This window comes from Culex pipiens, chromosome 3, assembly GCF_016801865.2.
Source record: "Culex pipiens pallens isolate TS chromosome 3, TS_CPP_V2, whole genome shotgun sequence".
Taxonomy (NCBI): Eukaryota; Metazoa; Arthropoda; class Insecta; order Diptera; family Culicidae; genus Culex; species Culex pipiens.
This window is the reverse complement of record NC_068939.1, coordinates 108137723-108155461: the sequence shown is the minus strand read 5'-3', so window position 1 is coordinate 108155461 and position 17739 is coordinate 108137723. Positions and strand designations below refer to the sequence as shown.

Genomic DNA, 17739 nt, shown 5'->3' with positions numbered 1-17739 from the left:
AAAAAAAGTTCAATTGGATCCCAAACAGCCCATAAATTCAAAAAAATACACACATACATGGGAGAACTAAACATGGATATTTTGAGAATAAAAATCATCCAGGGTTAAATCACAATTGATCACTCACTTACTTTAAATCAAAAGGTAATAAAATTTTGAAAACGAAAACAAAACGCTCCAAAATCTACAAAAAATGATGACGAGTTTTATTCTGGGAAGACATTTTTTTCGAAGAAAACTTTGTACATTTAATCTATGAGCAATTCTCTACCAAAACCGGAAATGGATTTTATTTGTATTTTTTGATTTGGCTCAAACTTTGTGGGGGCCTTCCCTATGACCAAAGAAGCCATTTTGCATCATTAGTTTGTCCATATAAATTTCCATACAAATTTGGCAGCTGTTCATACAAAAATGGTACGTATATATTCGAAAATCTGTAACTTTTGAAGGAATTTTTTGATCAATTTGGTGTCTTCGGCAAAGTTGTAGGTATTGTTAAGGACTATTTAGAAAAAAAATAGGTACACGGAAAAAAAAATTTCCCGATTTTTTTATTAACTTTTTTTTCACAAAAACTCAAATTCCCAAAATACGTATTTTTTGATTTTCGAGATTTTTTGATATGTTTTAGGGGACAAAAATCCGCAACTTTTGAGCTATAGAGAAACATGGTCAAAAAATCTGCCGCCGAGTTATGATTTTTTGAAAAACTGGTGATTTTTGGAAAAAATCGAAATTTCATACATAAAATTTTTTTGACATTATTTTTTAATGCAAAATTGAATTTGCAATCGAAAATTACTTTACAGATTTTTCGATAAAGGGCCCCGTTTTCAAGATATAGCCACCGAAAGTTTGATTTCAGCGAAATATTTGCAGTTTTTCAATTTTTAAAAATAGTGACCATGAGTGACCATTTCTAAAAATATTTTTTTTGAAAAGTTCAGAAAATTTGCTATAAAATTGTCTAAGAGACATTGAAGATTGGACCTCTGGTTGCTGAGATACAGCGGCTTAAAGAAAGAGAAACACGAAAATTGAAGTTTTCTAAGCCTCACCCAAACAGCCCACAATTTTCTAATGACGATATCTCAGCAATTAATGGTCCGATTTCCAATGTAATACATGAAACATTCGTGAAATTTTCCGATCTTTTCGAAAAAAATATTTTGAAAAAAATTAAATCAATACTAGCATTTTTAATGGGGATAATATTCAATGTTTGGCCCTTTTAAAATGTTAGTCTTGATTTAATTTTTTTCAAAATATTTTTTTCGAAAAGATCGGAAAATTTCACGAATGTTTCATGTATTAACATTGAAAATCGGACCATTAATTGCTGAGATATCGTCATTAGAAAATGGTGGGCTGTTTGGGTGAGACTTAGAAAACTTCAATTTTCGTGTTTCTTTTTCTTTAAGCCGCTGTATCTCAACAACCAGAGGTCCAATCTTCAATGTCTCTTAGACAATTTTATAGTAAATTTTCTGAACTTTTCAAAAAAAATATTTTTAGAAATGGTCACTCATGGTCACTATTTTTAAAAATCGAAAAACTGCAAATATTTCGCTGAAATCAAACTTTCGGTGGCTATATCTTGAAAACGGAGCCCTTTATCGAAAAATCTGTAAAGTAATTTTCGATTGCAAATTCAATTTTGCATAAAAAAATGAGGTCAAAAAAATTTTATGTATAAAATTTCGATTTTTCCCAAAAATCACCAGTTTTTCAAAAAATCATAACTCGGCGGCAGTTTTTTTGACCATGTTTCTCTATAGCTCAAAAGTTGCGGATTTTTGTCCCCTAAAACATATCAAAAAATCTCGAAAATCAAAAAATACGTATTTTGGGAATTTGAGTTTTTGTGAAAAAAAAGTTAATAAAAAAATCGGGAAATTTTTTTTTCCGTGTACCTAATTTTTTCTAAATAGTCCTTAACAATACCTACAACTTTGCCGAAGACACCAAATTGATCAAAAAATTCCTTCAAAAGTTACAGATTTTCGAATATTTACGTACCATTTTTGTATGAACAGCTGCCAAATTTGTATGGAAATTTATATGGACAAACTAATGATGCAAAATGGCTTCTTTGGTCATAGGGAAGGCCCCCACAAAGTTTGAGCCAAATCAAAAAATACAAAAAATAAAAATGGTCGAAATCGGCCGGTTTTGTAGAGAATTGCTCCTATAAGAAATGTTGATGATAATATGTGTACCACTAATACAGTATATTCTAAAGTAGGAATGTCTTTTCTCTTTCTGAAAAAAATGCTTGTATCAATAACTTCAAACATGTTAAAACAACTAATAAATGTCTATTTCAAAACGGTTTCAAGACCAAAACTTTCCTCCAGCTTCATTCAATGACAACTGGTTGACATGACATTGCCACATGCACCGGAAAGCATCCTCGCGTGAGCTGCAACTTTCTGATATGTGTGTGTGTGTGCTGGCAGGCCCATTGGCCAAATGACAAACAACCGCCCAGCGGACGGAAGACTCTTGTTCACATATCGAATCGATCGACCCAAACACGTGTGCGGTACAATTCGGTGAAGACTGCACTCAAAGAGCTAATTTTAAGTTTATTTGTTTTTCCATTTACGAAGAAATGAAAAGGAATCTCTCGGACGTTCGGGGCTTGCTCTCGGAGTTGGCCAGCCAGCTTTTCTTTGGCCGCTTTTCTCCCGGCGCACCTCTCGGATTACTGACCCGGCTTCGGTAGAACCGGCCAGGGTTGAACAGCTCTGTCTACCTCGGGTTAACAGCACACCTGGACGGATTGATTCCGTTTCGACCCTGACATCGGAGGCCGCGTGTATGATGTTTTTTGTTCGTTCGTTCGTTTTCTTCGTGAATGGATTTTAATGATCGGATGTTTTCTTTTGGACCGCGATTTTCGACAAACCGTGGTCTCTGGGAATGATACAAATTGGTGCTTCGGCGAGAAACTTTGGATTTTCTTGTTGTAAACCATGTCTAGCGCGAATCACATGCGATTCTCGTACTCTCGTACATGTACCAAGTGGGCCTCCGTCCAAAATGTGTTTTTGCGTGATGGTTTTAATTCAATTTGTACACACATATTCGGCGCGCCACATTTTGACTAGAGAAAATGCATTTTCCATTAGATGGATTTCGTTTGGTATACGATAACGGACTCTTTGCGTTTGTTTGTACCCCATGGTCAGGTGCCGGTCGATCGATGTACTAGATGGCTTCTAGCAATAAATGAAAAAAGCTTTTTGTGTCACCCGGAAATCCGGTCAGAGCGGTTCGGCATCAATGCACAGTGGTCCAGATCGCAAAATTAAGTGGAAAATGGATTTTTCGAAAAATGGTTAAGTTTTGGAGCTTTGGTGTCTTCAGAAGAGTTGTTGCATATGGAAAGGGGCAACTTTTGGTTTGGTTGAAAATTAGGGTGGTTCACGATTAGGGTGATTTTGGAAATCTAACTTTACAGGAATATTTTTGGGATTTTTTTTGTCTTCTAGAAAGTTGTTGGGCTTGCCATTTCAAGCAACTTTGTCGAAGACACCAAAATTTTATCTCGTAATCTACGCCTTCTATAACCAAATTTATAGAAAGCATCTGAGCAAACCTTCAAAAATCAGTTTTTTGAACGTGGCAATTCAGGGTTAAGTTTTAGAGAAAAGTGATGTTCTGAGCACTTTTAGAGCTCTAAAAAACGAACATTTTTATTTGTTGACATGCCAATTTGGACTTAAGGGTCAAAAGTTACAGCCATTTTAAGGTAAAAAAGATGCAAATTTAAAACTTAAATATCTCAAAATGGCGCAAGCCAAATTTTAAGCACTAGGTTGCATTTGAAAGAGGAGATCTAGCACTACAAACGCTGAAAAAATCTCAGAGGTGTTTTTCTTTAAACTCGAGATATCTTCATTTGAAAAAGTCTAATTTTCAAGGGAAAATCATATGGGACCACCCTAACGAAATTCGAAAAATGTCCAAATATATGTTTTTCCATGTAATTTTGCCCGCTGAATCCGAATCTGCCCTCAGAATTGAGCCAAAGTATCGAAAAACCGAGTTTTGGTCATTTTTTGGGTTTCCATGTAAAATTATCATTTATGACCAAATTATGACCAAAACTCGGTTTTTCGATACTTTGGCTCAATTCTGAGGGCAGATTCGGATTCAGCGGGCAAAATTACATGGAAAAACATATATTTGGACATTTTTCGAATTTCGTTAGGGTGGTCCCATATGATTTTCCCTTGAAAATTAGACTTTTTCAAATGAAGATATCTCGAGTTTAAAGAAAAACACCTCTGAGATTTTTTCAGCGTTTGTAGTGCTAGATCTCCTCTTTCAAATGCAACCTAGTGCTTAAAATTTGGCTTGCGCCATTTTGAGATATTTAAGTTTTAAATTTGCATCTTTTTTACCTTAAAATGGCTGTAACTTTTGACCCTTAAGTCCAAATTGGCATGTCAACAAATAAAAATGTTCGTTTTTTAGAGCTCTAAAAGTGCTCAGAACATCACTTTTCTCTAAAACTTAACCCTGAATTGCCACGTTCAAAAAACTGATTTTTGAAGGTTTGCTCAGATGCTTTCTATAAATTTGGTCATAGAAGGCGTAGATTACGAGATAAAATTTTGGTGTCTTCGACAAAGTTGCTTGAAATGGCAAGCTCAACAACTTTCTAGAAGACAAAAAAAATCCCAAAAATATTCCTGTAAAGTTAGATTTCCAAAATCACCCTAATCGTGAACCACCCTAATTTTCAACCAAACCAAAAGTTGCCCCTTTCCATATGCAACAACTCTTCTGAAGACACCAAAGCTCCAAAACTTAACCATTTTTCGAAAAATCCATTTTCCACTTAATTTTGCGATCTGGACCACTGTGCAATGGAGTCGAGTGTTCGGGAGTGAGAAGAGCCAGTTTTTTCTTGAATCGGAGGTGTTACTGTTTCAAACGAAGTTTGAAGCACTGTACACTTATTTGAAGCGTTATGGTTTGAATTGACAACACTAAATTGATTGAGTTAATTCATTGGCCATACGGCTCCGATTGGTAATCGATTTGCATGAATTGACATTATTATTGATCTTTGAAGTACGTTCATTGTTCAAGGTCTACACAGCAAGAAGGAGTATATTAAAAATAGACAATGTTTTATTTTTCAATTCAATTCGGTTTTATTTGTGAATTATCAAATTACAATGTGTACATATTATAAACCTAACAGAGTTTTTGTGTTCATTTCAGCTATGTGTTACGTCTTAATTCGGTTTAGAGCAATTATTACTGTTAATTAAATGCACAAACAAGAGTAAGAAAAAGTTTTCAAAAAACTTACGCAATTGCTAATGATAGGGGATAGGAATAGAAAAAGCTTACAACTAGATCACAGCAAAATTTAATCAATTATAGATGTGCTTGATCATCAGCTCCCCAAGGGTCAGGAATTGCTCCGCTTTGTTACGGCAGGTCCGGAACCGCGTCATCATCTCCCCCGCGAGAGCAAAGAACTCCGGCAGGGTAAAGAGATCTTCCCCGGTGACTTCTTGCTGGGCCGCATTGCCGCTACCGGCAGCGACCACGCTGGCGAACGATCGACCCCATCCAGGAGGGAACGCTGGGTTGTCCGCTGGAACCGTACGATGACCAGCAGCCGGCACGGTTACGCTCGTACTTCGCTGAGGAGGGTGGGACGCTGCTGCTTTCTTTTTCCTCTTTTCCTGCTCCTCGAGGTAGGTTTTCCGTGCGCTGCATCCACGGTAGTTGCTGGTATGGTTACCTCCACAGTTGGCGCACTTGATGCGAACCTTGGTTTGCTCTGCCTTGTCCCCCAAGTCCGCCTTGCACGGCAGTGCGCACGCCTCCGAGAGGTGTGTTCCACCGCACTTCACGCAGCGGGGCGGGAGTTTGCCGTTCCGCGAGCCGTGGCCAAATTTCTGGCAACGGTGGCATTGCGCTGCGTCCGTCGGGTTCTTTGAGTAAAACCGCCAGTTTACCCAAAAACCGTCCAATGCCTTAGTTTTCCGCAGGTCTTGAATTTTGACCGTGCCGCGGTCGAAGTACAACAGGTACAGTGTGTGTGTACCTGTGACCGTTGTCTTCCGCGAGAGGACTTTTATGTCACGCGGCGTTATTCCAGCACCCGAGAGGTCCTTCTTTAGGTCGGAGATCGGGCGGTCTTGGTACCCCTGCAAAACGACCTTCACGGCAGTCTTCTGCACGGGGTCGAATGTGTAGAACTTGAAGTTTTTATTCTTCAATTTCTCCACAACCAGGTCGAAGTTCTTGCTGTCAAATGTGTAGACTTGCACTGACGACTTACCGATTTTCAGACAATATCCGAGGCCTTCCAGCAACTCGTCAATATCGTCCGTCAACGTGTCCAAAACATAGATTGGAGGTGGTCTACGTTCCTTTGGAGAATTGTTCGTTTTTGACGTCGACACTTTCTTCCGTGCACGTCCATCGTATTCGTCGTCGTCGGTAGTGCTGCTACCGTCGGTGTTGTTGTTGTTTTCTTCGTCGTCGCTCAGCATCTGGAACTCGTTCCTGATGGAAATGTTGGCGGATGTTAACGTGTTGGTCGTGGCACCGGAAGTACCGGAACGGGTTCGCACTGGTGATCTTGGAACATATCCGGGATGTAGCAACTTTTTGTCGATGCCTTCTGCGCTCACGCTCCCCTGCGCGATGGCGGTTGACACGGCGTTGGCTTGTTTACCTTTTTGCACACGGCCGGTAGACGAACTTCGCGGGTTTTTCGAGGCCGCACTCGAACTGCCACGGCCACGGCCGGCCTTTGGCATGCTGCAGGAGCAAACTCGCGGGTAATCACGGTAGACTACGGCGGAAAATTTCGAAAAAACTATAGAGCACTGAGCACTTGACTGCTGCTTGCTCTCGTGCGTACACGGAGGACCAATGTTTTATTTACAAATACTTTTTTGCAATATTTATAGGAAGAGCTACACAAGAGAAAAACAATGGTACACAGAAAAAAAATGATGGTAATTTTTCATCAGGAAATGGTGACAGATTTTGTGGCTAAAAAATGATGAATTTTACCCTAGAAAATGATGAATTTTCATCAGTTTTTGATGAAAATTCATCAGGTTCACATTTTTACACATTTTTATGTAATATTACTCAAAAAAGAGGTAATATTCAACCTACCAAATTTTCAACATTCCAAAAATAAACTTTTTTTTTCTGTGTAATGTAAAGCAAAGCAATCCACTTTAACGACCTTCGGGTCTTTTGTGGGCTCTGTTGCTAGTTTCTGCTCATTTCTAGGCGTCCGAAGGTTATGTGTGGTGAGTCACCCAAAACCTCTATTACGCAAATGGACCGACGTTTTACTTCCCCATCCGATAGAAGGCGTGATCAGGCAAATCTCGTCTCGAAAAATGCCACCGGGTCCGTCTGGGATTGAACCCAGGCCTTACTGGGATTAAGAGGCTACCACGCAAACCACTAAACCACCGGACCCGGCCAACAATGGTAATGGTAATAATGGAAAAAAAAATTTGGAAATGGTGACAGATTTTGTGTCAAAAAATATATATTTAAGTTTTGGAATGGTTTTGATATCAAACGAGACATATTTTGAAAAGTGAAAAAGTGAAAAATTTCGTGACGTTGCAACGCCGGAATGTGTCTTTTTCATTGTTTTCCATATGTCGTTACTTGTGTGCTATCTTATGACAACGACTATTTTGGTCGAAACGAGTTAATGTTGACGTTTTATTTTACTTAACGAACCCTACATAAGCTTCAATCCGATTTTGGAAATTCGTTTCCGTTTCTCGGATATCACAATACATATTTGAGACAATGATCAATTTCTCATCAAAATGATCGCGCTATAATGTGACACGCCATACAAATTGTTGTAAAATGAGGATAACATTTCTTATTTTTCACAAACTTATGCTGATACAATTTTTTTAAAAGCAATGTCATCTTTTGTTTAAAAGCAATACCCACTTTTAAAATATGGCTATTATGTACTTTTGGTAAAATCGAGATTACATTTACATTATTGCATGACAAATTCTCCGGGCAAGTGTACTTGTATAAAAAAATAAAACTTTATCTAATGGGGAAATAGATGTTGTGATTGGATTCTCTCTTGTTGAAGGCTTGTAAAACCAACTTTTACAAACATTCTTAGATGTATAAACTTGACATTTGACGCAAGTGAAGTATAAACTGCAATAAACCGAAATATGAACTATTTTGGAAAAAAAGTTTATTCAATAGTGTTTAAAAAAATAGTTGCGTTGAAAATTCTTATTTTGAATACCGGGGTAACTTTGATAGTATTAGTTTTTGTTGTTAAAATCAAGTAAAAAGTGTTTACATTTTTATTTTACGTCGAATGTACCATTGCTGAGGTTGCCGGTATAGTTTTAAACCAAAAAAAATCAATGTTTATATTTAGTTAACTAAGTTTATAAGCTTTTTAACAAAATACAAATAAATTTTAGATAAAATTGTTTGAAAGTCAGAAATTACAATTTTTGCCTGAAATTTGTTAAAAATAGTTTCGTTTATAAAATTTTCGATTCATATTGCATTTTAAACTAAATTCGAAGCACGAGTCAAAAGTTATCACATTTTGTTTGAAATTTGTTTACTGAAAATGCCTTAAAATTTGGAAACTTTATTTAATTATGTTTCAAAAACACACAATTTTTATTATTTACTAACTTTATTTACTTTCTCCTAGAGGAAAATTGCCCGAAGAATCCGAAAATGCTTTCCGTTTTCCGATTTGAAATCATGTTCATTGAGAAAATCATGACACTTTGAGAATATGAGAGTAATGTGATTTATCAACGTTTTCTTAAGGGGTTACATACATGTAGAAAATCTCAAAATTTCATATTACGGCAAAATTGTTAATTCCTTTAAAAAGATGATTTCCAATCAATCCTGAAAGTTTCATGATGATATTTCATGATTCAAGTGAGTAACAGACGATTTAAGTTTGAAATTTCGCCATGCGCAAAGCGAACTGTCAAACATTGTGGACTGAATTAGCTGAAATTTGGGATGAAGACTCTCAAGACACATTCCGTGTGCATGACGTAGCCCGATTTTTAAATTTTGCTTAAAAAAAAACAAAAATCAAAAACCTGATGATTTTTTATATGAAAAACAAAAAAATATTTTTATCTTTTTTAAAAATAAACTTTTTGAAAATCAGGCATCGTAATACACACATAACCGGTTTAACGAGTCTTCACCAAAATTTTGAGCCGATTTGGTCAAGGCAGTGTTGAGATATAGTGACATCAATATCGAAAACTTTGCTGAAGACACATAATCGATCAGAAAAACTGTTCCCATTTCGAAGGTTATTTTTGCAATTTTTTTCCTTCTCTGTCTAATTCGTTCTCCTTAGTACCAGTAAACTCTCTCCCCATTTTGAACAAATCAGCTGTTGAAAGGTAGTCCATATCTCAGCTCAGGATAACAACTGCACCAATGTAATTGTTAAAGCAACCTAATAAAATGAAATGAAATGAAAATGAAATGAAAAACTGTTCCCTCCCTAGTGATCTTAGTAGTTTGCAGAAAAATCATTGCAAACTTCTCTCAATTTATCCTAAAATACACGTGCGACAAGATAGCACCATCATGATGGTATGACGATTTGTACTCAATGCTCAATCTTACCTTACCTTACTTTACTTGCTAGAATTTCTATTTGGTTTTTTGTATCTTGGTGTCCCAAATTGAAAATGTGTCATGATTGCTATACCTATACGTGAGATTGTAATAAACGCTGACGCTTCGGTAATTGGAAACTCACTTATTTGACCGATGCTACCACTTTTTCCGATTAATTCACAAGAATAACCTTTATCAATGTGCAGAAGGCACTGATGGTGAGCTATCCTCTGATGTCCACCACCATCATCCCATTGAGCTGCCAACAGCGTCGTTTTACCGTGTCGTCGAAGGAAGTAGAACTCTTCTTGGTACTTCACTCCGACAGAGTGCGCCCGCGAAGTCCATTCCCGATGCTAAATGGTTTATTGTTACATCATTCCTGACCGGACCAGGGCCATTCCTGGACATAACGTCTCGGATGGACGGACGGTGTGTGTGATCAAGTGATGAGCGCTAAATGGAAACTTGTCGTGCTAAAGCTGAGTTGGCATTTTTCCTGGACCATAATCACACCCTTCCAGGTGATGTGTGTGTGTGTTTTTTCTCCACCTTCCAGCAGTGAATGTGGTAGAAATTGAATAATATGCGCATATTTATCCCATCGTCTATTTAAGGTCAAGCAGGCAGTTATGCGCGGTGCGGTTTGATACTGGCCCAAGCCTAGCCTCCTGGCAACATAATAGTATAATGGATCGCAGATTTGAGGAAGCAATCGCGGTCTCGCACGTCCCCAGTGGCCACCGGTTGGTTGGTCGGTTTGTCACCAGCGGGCCACTTTGCCAAGGTCTCTGATCGTCACTGGAGCCGCCTTGGCTGTCATTTCCTCCGCCACCATCTCGGCTGGGGCCACTGTCGATGTTTATGTTCATCACGATATTCTGATATTTTAATTTGAAATAAATTGCCGATAGTACACTGCCAGGCTAGCCTCCGAGAGAGGTACTCGTGGCCTCGAAGGGGGCAAACCGGGTCTGGATGCTGTAGATTGGATGCAGCGCTGCACATTCAACGGCCCCGGTATCGTAAAAGCCAAAACCGCCGTCAGCTATCATCTATTCAACTCAATCTGGCTGGATGTGGTTGAGTCTGAGCCAGAATGAGCCTTGGGCTTGAGAGATTAGGGTGGTCTTATTTGGTGTATTCTAAATAGGCGTTGAAAAATACACTCTTACTAAATGGTAAGTAAACAAATATCCTAAACTAACGGCCTCTAGTAAAATTCTACAGCTCTACTATTCGGTCTGCTCTTACAACCAAACCGAATTTCTCTGACATTCTAGGTGACTACCGAATCGTAATACTGAGTGACATTTATTCTGTCAAGCAATGTGAGCTCAGAATCATTGCAAAAGTTTTTTTCTTACTCATGAATACCACTTATATTTTTTTGAGCTGAGTGTTATTGAACATTTATCGACAAAAAAATCACATCTTCTTTTGACGTTTCATGTAAGAGGTATTTTGAAAAAATCAGAGAATTTTTAGTGTCTCTGTAAGAAGACACCACCCTACCGGTGAGGTTTCTGCCACGAAACGGCTCTGAATGCTTAAGCGGGCTTTGCCGGTTGACACTGGTTGGCCTGGCCCATGCGACAAAATGATAAGTGAGGAAAAAGTGAAGTACCTGTAAAGTAATTTAGTGTAATTGTTATAATCGCTATAAAGTTTCCGCCTGGTTATTCTATTGCTAGGCACCAGAGGGCAGGTTGGCTGGAATGCGCTGGTTCGTTGTCATTGAAGGAGGCACTCGTTGAAAGCACTCTGCAAAATATGTGACTGTAAACAATGGGATTTTTTTATAGAACAAACTGAATGAATTTATGTAATCGCATAATTGTATAAACATCATCGTGTTACGGTTGCCTAAGGTTCCTCGTTTGTGGTCCTCGTCCCCCCCGTGGCGCAGAAAGTGATGCCAAGTCGTTCCTTCGTCGTTTGAAGACGCTGGACAAGAGCAGGCAATTATACGCCCAGCGTTGCAAGAAAGACAAGGGAAGGGGCTGGGATTGTACCCGCTGGAGCATAATTAAACATACAGCAGCGAAATAGCAGCAAGAAGGGCTAATTGACAATGGTAATTAGCAGGTTTTAGATGTATATCTTTAATATGACACCAGGGATGTGTCGCTTCTCTTCTCGACTTGTTGTCACTTTGCACGGTCCCAGATTGCAGGTGGTGAGCGTCACAATGGTTCTTGCCACACTTGCCTAATGGTGAGAGAGGTTCTCAACCTTTGATACATTGTGGTTCGGTGGCCTCTCACCAGACCGTTTGATGTTGTTCTTTTATGTGGTAATTGATAGTCACGTAAGAATGAATTGGTATGCATTACTAGATATGATGTTGGTAAATCTGACATAGAAAACGTCCTCTGAAGTACACTAATTTTAAAATCATTTTAAAAATCTAAAGCATTGCAATACATCCCAATTGATTTCACTGACATGTTAGCATAAATTTAGCTAGGTTTAAACTTGAATATTGTCATGGACCAAACTAGCTGACGATAATATTATCATCAGGCTTGATCCAAGTTTTGACAACTTGAAATGTGAAACCAAGACTGGATGTTTTCTGAAACTATGGTTTAATTTTTTGAATCTTAAATCGCACTGCAAATAGAATTACGCCCTTTCATCCTTATTGAAATTTATCAAAAGTTAAAGAAAATGAGTCAACTTCATCAAATGTTTCGCAACACACGTTATGTAATAGTTTGAAGTTTCGATAGGTTCAAAGTTATATTTAATTTTGAATTTCGCATAAATATTGATATAACAAAATAGTCAAGAAAGCACCATATTTACATACATCGTTGATCGTTTGATAGGGAATCAAATGAATTTGATAATTCTGGCAACGCTGCCTTCAGTGATATCTATGTAGGTTTTTTTTTTAAACTAGATTTCACTTATTATTATGGAAAGCAACCAATTATCCGATCAATTCTTGGTTAGATAATCAAAAGAACTTCTCAACCAATCTTAAACATTGAGGCTCCCTTCGAACCCTTTGAAAATATCCGAAAATTAATTAATCGTAACTAGAGGGTGACGATTCTCGAGATTTTCAATATCCCGGGAATCGAGAGTTGAATTTTGCAATTTCCCGGGAATTCCCGGGACCCGGGATTTTTTTTCAATTATGCCAAAAGTGCCAATAATTTAAAAAGAATAATAATAAATTTGTTTTTTTTCAACAATTTTAGTTGCAAATTGTTAATAATTATTCAATTAAACGTTAATTTAAGTAAAAAAGTAAAAAAAAAATATGGGTAATTCTCCGCCAACTCACACAGCAGTTGCCCCGACCCCTCTTCGATTTGCGTGAAACTTTGTCCTAAGGGGTAACTTTTGTCCCTGATCACGAATCCGTTTTTTGATATCTCGTGACGGAGGGGCGGTACGACCCCTTCCATTTTTGAACATGCGAAAAAAGAGGTGTTTTTCAATAATTTGCAGCCTGAAACGGTGATGAGATAGAAATTTGGTGTCAAAGGGACTTTTATGTAAAATTAGACGCCCGATTTGATGGCGTACTCAGAATTCCGAAAAAACGTATTTTTCATCGAAAAAAACACTAAAATTTTTTTAAAAATTCTCCCATTTTCCGTTACTCGACTGTAAAATTTTTTGGAACATGTCATTTTATGGGAAATTTAATGTACTTTTCGAATCTACATTGACCCAGAAGGGTCATTTTTTCATTTAGAACAAAATTATTCATTTTAAAATTTCGTGTTTTTTCTAACTTTGCAGGGTTATTTTTTAGAGTGTAACAATGTTCTACAAAGTTGTAGAGCAGACAATTACAAAAATTTTGATATATAGACATAAGGGGTTTGCTTATAAACATCACGAGTTATTGCGATTTTACGAAAAAAAGTTTTGAAAAAGTTACTTTTTGTGTTTCTCTTTGTTTCGTCGTCCGTGTCTGTCGCGGGTGACCATGAACGGCCATGATCGATGACGACCAACTTTTTCAAAACTTTTTTTTCGTAAAATCGCGATAACTCGTGATGTTTATAAGCAAACGCTTTATGTTTATATATCAAAATATTTGTAATTGTCTGCTCTACAACTTTGTAGAACATTGTTACACTCTAAAAAATAACCCTGCAAAGTTAGAAAAAACACGACATTTTAAAATGAAAAATTTTGTTCTAAATGAAAAAATGACCCTTCTGGGTCAATGTAGATTCGAAAAGTACATTAAATTTCCCATAAAATGACATGTTCCAAAATTTTTTACAGTCGAGTTACGGAAAATGGGAGAATTTTTAAAACTTTTTTAGTGTTTTTTTCGATGAAAAATACGTTTTTTCGGAATTCTGAGTACGCCATCAAATCGGGCGTCTAATTTTACATAAAAGTCCTTTTGACACCAAATTTCTATCTCATCACCAATTCAGGCTGCAAATTATTGAAAAACACCTCTTTTTTCGCATGTTCAAAAATGGAAGGGGTCGTACCGCCCCTCCGTCACGAGATATCAAAAAACGGACCTCGGATTCGTGATCAAGGACAAAAGTTACCCCTTAGGACAAAGTTTCACGCAAATCGAAGAGGGGTCGGGGCAACTTTTCCCGATTTCGTGTGAGTTGGTAGAGAATTACCCATATAAAGTAAATTTTAGTAGCCTCATTATTGAGGGACTATTTCTTCCTTTTGATCTTCATTCTGAATCTGTTTATACAAGATCGTTTAATGAGCTTATTTGGACCCAACATTGTAGTTTCAAATGTTTAGGAATCATCATTCGCACTAAGTGATTTTTCAAAAGTTGCATGAACTTGTTAATAGATTTTTGTGAAGTTAAAATGTAGCAGATATTAAATTTCCTTGCATTGGCATTTTTACAATATGATAACGACTCAAAACAACAATTTGAAGTTGTTTTTCCTTCTTAAGATCAACTGTAAATATTCACTGATGAAATTTTTAAAGTTGTCAGAAAATCCCGCATGTTCACAATTGCTGTACCTGAACTTTACAATGCAAGAGCTTTAATTTTTTTTTCAATATATAATTTAATATTAAGGTAGATGCGAGTCACAAAATGACTATTTGGCACCAAAAAAAAAAAAAAAGAGGAGGATATGAAAATTGAACGTATCTTGACTTGGTTTTTCCCTCTTAGAAATAATAAATAAAAATTATATTCAATTTTTTTTTGTTTTCCATTTCTAGGGTATAACTGTTAAGTAAGGTAAATTTTGGAATCCACATTGTTTTGGTTTATCTCAATTATAATTATTAGAATTTTTGACAAATTTAAATTTACTCTTTCTGAATTAGAAAATTAGAGAGCCCAATGTTCTAAACAATTTAGAATTTCTCAATTGTTTTTTTTTATTAGCTTAAATAATGTTGCTTCGATATTTATGTGTATAAAATTTCCCGGGAATCGAGAGGTCAAAAAATGGTCGATTTCCCGGGAATCCCGCTCGTCACCCTCTAATCGTAACACACAACTTCTTTGGTAGCTATTGCAAGTTTAATTCTACGAGCATTTTAATTCATATGTACAACAAGATAATGAAAAGCTTCGACATTTAGGTCAAAATACTCAATACCATGTCATTAATACCTGTTCAAACATAAAACTGCTCCTCGTGCACCTGTGCAGTAATAAGAGTGCTAAATATGGGTGAACGGGGTAAAATTTGGGCCACCATTTGCACCACTCGATCAGCGTTAATTTCCACAATCCTCTCTCCGTCGTTGCTGCAGGAAGCCTTGTTTATGGGCTTCGTCCGGAGATTACGTGCGGGAAAACCTTCGATTAGCACCACCATCACCCCGCTTGTGGCCTGGGATCAGCTGCTTGCACTCTCGTTGGCTTAGGATCTCGACCAATAAAAATTAATCATTAAATAGAGCCTAGTACGAGTAGAACCCCAACGCACTCCGGTAGGGGTTATTGCTGATGAGGTTGGAACTGGAGTAACAAAAAAACATCTAGTGATTGTATTAAATTTGACTTATAGTGTGCTTGTACAAGAAAATATTAGGTTTATCGTTAAATCAATTTGAAATCACGAATTAACATGATTTTCTTTGTACTATATAATACCTTTCTCTGTAGCCAAAACCGTAAAAGGTGCGAATGGAACGCATCAAAAACCTTCCATCGACTATTTCCTTGGTGCAACGAATGCAATGTAAGGGAGACGAAGCCTCCCTTAGAAACACATGTTCACGGGGCCCCGGACAGAGTGCACATTTCAAAAGTGTACCATTACTCAAGATAAAGCAGCGACAGTGGCTCAAAACAACATGCTGTAAATTACATAACACATATTTTACCGTTTGATTAAAAAAACCTTAGAAAAGCATCAATTTACGATCTCCGGTCGATCGGGACTGGTGTTGTGCAGCAGCAGAACTAGACTTCGGGAGTGTCTGTTTGGGGTGGGTTTGGGATGCTGCAAGAAGCGGGAGAGTACATTCTGCGGCATCTTCATTCAGCTAGTTAAACTTATACACAAACAGGAAAACTGGTTCATTTTCTTAATGGATCCAACGAATATCCGTTTCACAACCACGAAAAAGCGTGTGTGTGTGTTTATCGACGAGAGTGTTCTGTTTTTCCCCTGGTGCTCTTGCAAAAAGCTGCTGATTTATTGGGGCAGTTTTACACACACATTAAATCAAAGTAGCGTTTTAGATCAGCGCGCCGAAGAGAGAAGTGGAGATCTTGTTAATGCATTTTGGCGGAATCCGCTATTTGCATCCTGGAAATGGGCCCTCCAAAACGATAATTTTAATCCACCGTTGCTAACAATTGAACAGCAAGAGCAAATTAGGCGATTGAGTTCTTGGAAGACTTATGAAAGAATTGTAAAGAACATTTAAAGCAGTTGCATAAAAAGCAGTTCTAGATTATGGGGCTATGATGGAGAACCATTATCATCATTGTGTATGAAATGTTATAGTTTTCTATTTTGATGTCTTTTCAATACGAAGTTGACTTTATAGCTGTCGGCCACCATTGCTAGTACCAACCACTAGTGTCTTCCTTTTTATCTACAAGGACTTCGCCGCCCTGGGCTCCTAAGTGTATGAAAGTATGGCACGGAGCGACGGCGCCGAATACCCATATTTACACAAAGAATTTTAGAGCGCCCGCCGCGGGATTCGAACCGGCGACCTCTGGATTGGAGTCCAGTGCGCGGTTCGATTGATCCACACGGGCGGGACAATAGCTGCTTTAAAAAAATATTCATCATTGGAGTATGTTCAGGGAGCCATGTCTTTACAAATGGGGCGGCGGGAAATAATTTCAATACCCAGATGGTCCCTGTTCAATGCAATATTAAAGAAATAAAGGTTTTTTGATGGTTTTAGGTAACTTTGCCAATGTTTTTAAAAATGTCATTTTTTTAGGGGTCAACGTTGGCTGTGTTTTTTACTAACATTTCCTATTTTTTAAGTAAAAAGAAGTATTTATGCAGTAATTTTTCTAGTGTCCCAGACTATGCCTCTACGCATTTTTTACAACTTAAATGATAATGGTGCTATTCATAGCAAAAAATGTGAAAAACAGTCAAAAAATTGAAAAAGTGACTGTAAAAACATGAAAAAATTAGATAGCCAAAATGTAATGATAGGAGGTGGTAGAATAGGCCAAATACTACCAAAAACAAACATAAACTAAACAAGATAAATGCAAATTAAAATACTAAAAATGAAACAAGAAAAACATAAAACAAGAGAAGTAAAGTTATCCGTAGAACAAAAGTTGCTCAAAATTACCTCCTGAACACGGGAAAAATAAAAATTTTAGAAAAAAATAATTTGGACAGTAGAGGGTTAAATTACAAAAATATGTAACAAGATAAATAAACTTCATGCAATCCCATGGGCGGGGGTTAGTGGAAGGCCATCTTCATCACAAAACGTAATGAAAAATCAACAAAGAAAATCATAAATGTCACTATTCATAATTTTAAGAGGCGATGTTTACATTGAAAATTTTACTTCTGCTTTAAAAAATCTTACGACTGTCCACTAAATTGACGGATCATGCTAATTGAATACCTTTCAATAAATACCATT

The 17739-nt window shown here is 37.3% G+C and overlaps 1 protein-coding gene across 2 annotated transcripts in view; it reads left to right on the top strand.

Annotated features, from left to right (window-relative positions):
* Positions 1 to 17739, top strand: part of LOC120421385 (serine proteinase stubble) — a 242749-nt gene that overhangs the window by 13824 nt on the left and 211186 nt on the right. The gene's annotated exons all lie outside the window — the stretch shown is intronic.